This window comes from Citrus sinensis, chromosome 5, assembly GCF_022201045.2.
Source record: "Citrus sinensis cultivar Valencia sweet orange chromosome 5, DVS_A1.0, whole genome shotgun sequence".
NCBI classification, from domain to species: domain Eukaryota; kingdom Viridiplantae; phylum Streptophyta; class Magnoliopsida; order Sapindales; family Rutaceae; genus Citrus; species Citrus sinensis.
This window is the reverse complement of record NC_068560.1, coordinates 15,242,890-15,250,498: the sequence shown is the minus strand read 5'-3', so window position 1 is coordinate 15,250,498 and position 7,609 is coordinate 15,242,890. Positions and strand designations below refer to the sequence as shown.

General features: G+C 32.4%; 1 non-coding gene across 1 annotated transcript; it reads left to right on the top strand.

Annotated features, from left to right (window-relative positions):
• The first annotated feature begins 6,940 nt into the window (after positions 1 to 6,940).
• Positions 6,941 to 7,046, top strand: LOC127902817 (small nucleolar RNA R71). Its single transcript, XR_008055455.1, has one exon. It is a non-coding gene; the product is annotated as a small nucleolar RNA R71 (small nucleolar RNA).
• Positions 7,047 to 7,609: the final 563 nt, after the last annotated feature.

Sequence of the window (7,609 nt, the reverse complement as noted above, 5' to 3'; positions counted from 1 at the left end):
TTCTAATTGATTATACCCACTGTTTATTGTTGATCTTTATATGACTCTGAATTCGTGCCTCAATGCTATCTCTGCTTTGCAATACACGTCCATGAATTAATACTCTCAACACACTCAAAGTTGAAGATAAGATCGATTATGGAAAGATGTTATTCATAGATCTAAACACTTGAAGTGATACCAAAATGTAAACTATCTTCTCTCCTCTCCACAGGTAATCTATAATCTTATATGGTTCATATGTTTTGAGTATGTGTAATCATGACGGTAAGATCGACTTAATATAACTGCACGGCTTATATCAGTTAGCACTATATTGCAAGAAAGATGGTAAGTCCCTACGAATTAAAATAAAATTCTAGATTGCAATCTTCATAAATTTCCTACAATTAACTTTAGACTTCTAAATTTTAACTTACCTTTCTGTCTTGCAACATATATACCTTCTATTTGAACATACGATACCATTAATTTATTTCTTTTCAAAGATTAAAACACACTTGTTCAAAAAGAAAAAAATATAGGCAATTCATTAAAAATGTGTTCTTTAATAACGAACTTGAATTTGATTATAATATTTTAAAGTTCTTCTACCATCTTTTTAAATGACTTTGCTATTAATGTTCCTTTTAATTAATGAAATCTCTCTCTATTCTTTTATTTATTTATTTTATTTAACTCGATGTTAATCTTTCAATTTTTACTTGTTAATTTATTGGGACATTTTTAACAATTAATTGCTATGTTTTTACTATCCGTGAAAATTAAAATCTATAAAACCTCGATACACAGAGAAGAGGCATCATCTATTATTAGAGTTAAAATTGTAAACACAAACAAAAGGGGTTTTATGAGGAGTTTAGAGCAGTGCTAATAGCGTCACTATTTTTTACACTCGTTAAATATAATACGTAACTTCCAAACGCAATCCTTTTGCTTTATTTTAATCTCATGAGGAGATTTTAGATAATTACTTCTCATTATGTTTGATTGAGGAAATTTGTGATAACTGGGAGGGTTGATGCACTAGGATTTAAATGTGAAGTACTTATGAGAAAGATGCTTTCTTAAGTGATTTAGTTTTTTTTTTTAATGAATAAGGTCTTAAGGCTGATGATATTTCTAGCTTGCATGCCTCAATTTGATGCTCACCTGACATGATAAAAGGACACAAAATTAAAATTATTAACCTCTTGTACATAAAAAAATTGTAAAAATAATGATACTTTATTTTAACTTGAAAATGGAAATAGAGGAAGTGAATAAAAAGCTTGGGGTTACCTCCTAAGTAATGCTTGGTTTATAGTCATCAGCCTGACTTTGACATAGATTATGGAGAATTGAAAAGAATGGTGGTCATTTTGTTGATGATTTCACCATTAAAATATAGCTTCAAATGTTGTTCTTTGACTTTAAAAGTTTCTTTCTCCTGATGATTGACTTTAATAGTGCCATAAGGGAAGACTTGTGTTACGGTGAAAGTCCCCGACCATTTAGACTTGAGTTTACCGAGAAAAAAACGAAAGCCTTAAGTCATAAAGAAACATTTGTTGCCCTGGTGAGAGTTCTTTCATTAGTATATGTTTATCATGCCAAGCTTTTGTCCGTTCCTTGTAGATCTTTGCATTCTCATAAGTGTCATTCCAAAACTCATCTATTTCATTAATTTGCAATAACCGCTTCTCACAAGCTGGTTCAAGTTCCATATTTAATTACTTCATAGCCTAATAAGTACGATGCTCTAATTCCACTAAGAGGTTGCATGCCTTTCCATACATCAACGTACAAGGTGACATCCCCATCGGTGTTTTGAATGCTATTCGGTATGCTATAATGCATTATTTAACTTTTTCACTAAGTTTTTGCATGAGCTATGCACAGTTCTCTCCAAATTTTGCTTAACTTGTCTGTTTGAAATTTCTGCTTGCCTATTTATCTGTGGGTTATAAGTAAGAACAGTTTGGTGCCTTACTCCATATTTAGTTAAAAGAGTGTCAAATTACTTATTGTAAAAGTCAGTCCCTCATCACCTATGATAGCTCTTAGAATTCCAAATAATGTAAAGATATGCTTCTATAGAAATTTAAAACTATACCATCATTTGTAGGAGTAGATGTCGTTTCGACCTATTTTGATACATAGTCAACTGCAAAAAAGGATGTATTTATTGTTGTAAGACGACAAGAATAGGCCCATAAAATTAATGCCCCAAGCATCAAATAGCTCTATTTCAAGAATATTTCTAAGAGGCATTTCATTCCTCCTAGAAATGTTCCCGATGCATTGGCATCGATCACATACTATAGCAAAGTATGAGCATCATTGAACATTATAGGCTAATAAAAGCCAGATTAGAGCACTTTTGTTGTTGTCCAATTTCCCCAAAATGACCACCACATTTAAGAGCATGGCAATGTCTTAAAATATCCTCAATTTTTTCCTTGGGAACACATCTCCTAATGATTTAGTCTGTATAATGCTTGTAAAGAATCGACTCTTCCCAATAGTAATGCTTTACTTCAAAGAAAAACTTCTTCTTTCGTTGATACAAAAGGTTGGATAGAAATACTTTAGTTGCAAGGTAATTTACACTGTTAGCATACCATGGTAGTGGCTTCTTAGTTAATACAACAAGAAGCTATTTGTCTAGAAAAATATCATTCGTTTGTGGCTTTTTCAACTTTTCTTCGTCCTGTAACTCCAATATAAAGAGATGATATGCTAATAAGTCTTAATTTAGCATCTTTCTTAGCCATAAGGTATTTGATGGCGGAGTGACTAGTGCACACGATTACTTTATTGCTAATTAAATATTGTTGGAACTTGTCAAAAGCAAACACAATTGCAAGCAATTAATTTTCTGTTGTAATTTACTTGTGCACCATCAAGTGTTTGGCTAACATAGTAGATGGCGTGAAAAACTTTGTTTTTCCGCTGCTCAACACCATTTCTACCATAAAATCCCTTGCATCACACATTAATTCAAATGGTAATTCCTAATCCGGAACTACAACGATGGGTATTGATACAAGTTTCTCCTTCGACAATATAAATGCCTTCAAACACTCATCTTTAATAAATCTTCTATAGAAGCTAGCATGACCAAGAAAACTTCTTAACCCTTTAACTGATGTTGGCAGTGGTAGCTTCTCTATTGTCTCAATTTTTGCTCGATTAACCTTAATTCCTTGAGAAGAAATCCGGTGACATAGAACAATGCCCTCGCACATCATAAAGTGGGCGTTTCTCCTGATTAAGAACTAAATTAATTCCTTCACATCTTTACAAAACCAACATTAGATTGTCAAGGAAAGTGTTAAAAGAGTTCCCAACAACAAAGAAATCATCTATGAATACCTCAATCATACGCTTCACCATATTTGAAAAGATTGACATTATACTCCTTTGAAAGGTGCTTGGTCCATTGCAAAGTCCAAATTGCATTCTACGAAAAGAAAAAGTACAATAAGGGCATGTAAATGTAGTCTTATGCTATTTGGTTATATCTAGAATAGCCATTGAGGAAGTAATAGTACTCATGCCTTGCCAATTGATCTAACATTGGACAATAAATAGCAAAGGAAAATGATCTTTCCCGGTGGCTTTGTTCAATTTCCGATAACTAATACAGATCCTCCAACAAGTAATAGTTCTTGTAGGGATTAACTCATTCTTATTGTTCTTCACAACTATCATACTGTCTTTCTTTGGCACAAACTGGATTGGACTAACCTAAGAGCTATTAGATATATGATAAATAATTGCAATATCTAACCATTTCATCAATTCTTTTCTCATTACATCTTTCATGGTTAGGTTGAGTCTTCTTTAGACTACAACTAATAGCTTGCTATTGTCTTCTAATAAAATCTGATGCATGCACATAAATGGGCTAATTTCTTTTATATTAGCAAGTGTCCACCCAATAACTGACTTGTGCTCTGTAAGCACTCTTAACAACGTTTCTTCTTCTTCTACAAAGAACAGAGAGGAAATAATTACTAAAAATGTTGATGATTCACCAAGGTAAGCATATCGAAGATGATCCGATAATGATTTGAGCTCCAAGGTTGGTGGCTTTTCAATTGAAGGTAATGTGCAAGGGGGCCTTTATTTGGTTCAAAAGAGTCCATCCATAATAAATACTCTTTTATTTTAAAGCCATCCATACTAGAAAAATCTGTAACCATTAAGCTTGCCTCTAAAGTGTCTTTAGCTTGATCCACTTGGTTAGACTCTAAACTACCACTTTCCACTGAATATTTGTGACACGACTCAAAAGTGTATTACTCCCAAATATAAGAGTGTCTAGTTATAATATAACCTGGTGAGTCTGGGGTCGAATCACAAGGAATTTAAAATCTAATTGTCAATTTGTTAAACAAAGAAATTTAATTGCAAGAAAAGAAATCACTAGAAATCAATTTAAAAATATGCTAAGGTTACGGGATCCACTCTCAGTATTCAAACTATAGTTTTAATACTCTCTCATTTTTATATTTTGTCTAACTTTTACCAGTTAATTATTATAGCATTTAATTCTTGACTAACTATGTGTGTGAATAAGCATGGAATCAAGTACCTAATGTGCCACACTATATTAATGTGTCGACATTATGTCAAAATACCATTCATATCCAAAGAAAATCGATAAATTAATATGACATAAAAATAACCAGAAAAAAAATAAACTTAAAAACTCACTTAATAAAATAATAAATTTAATAGTTTGAAACCTTAAGCTTCACCTTTTACCTCAGCTTAGTAAAATTAGCCACTCATATTGAAAAAAAACAAAATACTCTTTTTATTTGACAAACTTTTGAAATATATTACAAGGAAGTTGATTACACAACAAAAGAAAAAAAAAAAAAAGACACAATTCCTTAGCTGCACTTTATTCTCTCTCGGCTTAAGCTCCTCCCTACTCGCTTTCCTCAGCTTTAGCTCATTTGCTTCCTTTTTATAGGCAACGAATGCCTTTAACTTCATTTATTTTTTTTATTTATTATTTTATTATTATTATTATTTATATTATCATCTTTTTGAAAGGTGTGATAGTCAAGTGCCAAGATGGCCACTTGACCATCACGAGCAACCAAATTGCTCACCTTTTGTTCTTTTGTTCTTTTTTATCTTTTATTTTTTTATTATTTATTTCTTTCATTTTTATTTTTTTATTTTTTATTTATTTACATCTCCTCAATTATGCATTCTAAATGGCTCCAGTAATTCTTCTTTGTTCCCACTTCCAATTCTAATTTCATCTTTATTCCTGAAAAACTATTTACAAGATAAAAATTAACATATTGCGAATTAATTTAACATAAAAATATATTTGGGGAGTATTAAGATAATTTAGAAATAATGAGCGCATTAATCGACACAATAAATGAAAAATTAATAATTTTATCCTTATTAAATGTACACTTTTTAGTGTCTATCAATTTGATGACACTAAAAACATTAAAAAAATACCCCCTTTTCTTGGACTCAAAGCCTCAACTCACCTTTTTTAACATCAATTAACACTCTACCGGTAGCCAAGAATAGTCTTCCAAGAACAATATGAATTTTTGTATCTTCTTTTATATCCAACACTATAAAATCTGCAGGGAAAATAAGTTTATCAACTTTAACGAGCACATCTTTAATTACCCCTCTTAGATACTTAATTGATCAATTAGCTAGTTGCAATGTGACAGTAGTTGGCTTTACTTCTACTAATCCCAGCTTCTTGAAAATAGATAGAGGCATTAAATTCATACTTGCACCCAAATCACACAATGCCCTTTTCAAAAACATCATTTCCAATAGTGCAAGGAATTGTAAAGCTTTCTGGATCTTTTAGCTTCTGAGGTAATTTTCTTTATAGGATAACACTGCACTCTTCAGTAAGTGTTAAAGTCTCATACTCCTCCAGCTTTCTCTTGTTGAACAAGATGTCTTTTATAAACTTTACATAACTTGGCATTTATTCCAAGGCATCTGCAAAAGGGATATTAATGTGAAGTTTCTAAAAACATCCAAAAGCTTAGCAAACTACTTGTCTAACTTGCTTTTTCTCAATTGTTGTAGGTATGGAATTCTTTGTGATTGTTAAGGCGAATTTGGCTGGCTTTTCATTTGTTCTTCAGCTTCTTTTTTTGGATGCAATAGATCTTGTTGTAGTAGATTTTTCAACTCTCAACAGAGCCTCTAATTCTTTACCATCTTTTAAAATGATAGCTTTTTAGTGTTCCTTACCTTCTCCTCTAAAATTTACCTCAGATGTGCTAGGTAAATGTCCTTGTTATCTCTATGAAAAGATGTTAGCTAGCTGACTTATTTGAACTTCTAAACTTCGAATATAAGCTGCTTGATTTTGAAAATTTGCCTTGGTATCAACTTGAACTGGCTTTGAGCATTTGCCAATTGGCTCAGAGAGGTTGCTAGTTAAGTCATCACCTCCTCTAGACTAGATTTTTTCTCTTGTGGTTGAAAATTAGACTCAGGCTAACTTGCATTTTGACTATTTCTCCATGAAAAATTAGGATGATTTCACTATCTAGGATTGAATTTGTCGGAGTAAGAGTTATTCTGCTGCCTATTATAATTTCTAACAAACTAAGCATGTTCATAACGTAAACGAGCAAAAAGGTTTCCTTTTAGGCAATCAACACTAACATGAGACCCACCACATAACTTGCACACCACTAGAGCATAAATCTAACATACTTTCTAACTGCTTAGTTAAGGCATCCACTTTGGCTATCAGAACAGTATAAGCATTCGCCTCATGAACTCTTGTAACTCTTCTTAGTGCATTATGTTCTATTGGCCATTGATAAGAATTAGCCTTATAAGTTTTTCCCGTGACAGACTCTCCAGCAGCTGCATTGACCAAAATTCTAGTTGGACTAGTCATCTTATTATAGAAACTTTGAAGTTGAAGTCAATCACCCATGGTGGGGGAATTTTCTCAATAAATCCCTAAATTATTCTTATGCTTCATACAAAGTCTCCATGTCATGTTGAGTAAAAGTAGTGATTTCACTCCTCATTTTAGATTTTTTTAAGGAGAAAAGTATTTTGACAAGAACTTCTACACCAACAAGTCCCAAGTAGTAATAGATCTAGATGGCAATGAATTAAGCCAATTTTTAGCACCGTCCCTTAAAGAAAATGGGAACAATCTCAGCTAAACTACATCATCAGGAACATCGTTATACTTGAAAGTGTCAAATATTTCGAGGAAGTTAGCAATGTGTAGCTTTGGAACACTATGAGGCAAGCCAGCAAATTGTAACTATTGCACCATTTGAATGGTTTTCGGCTTAATCTCAAAATTGTCGACTTCAATAGTCGGGCATCGAATTCCAGAAATTCCTTGATTAGTGATAGGCAAATGTTACTCACGCAGTACTGATTGTTCTCAACAACTTCTTCTCTAGGGTTAGCCATAGTGTTGTTAAGACGTCTGACAACTTCTCTTCTCCCTTTTCGATTTCTTCTACAAGTTCTCTCGATTTTCAAATAAAAAGAAATCAAATTATCGGCTCTAATTCATTTCAAACACCTAATGCTTGAGAGATAAGAAACAAGAACACTACTAAACAATTAGAATTCA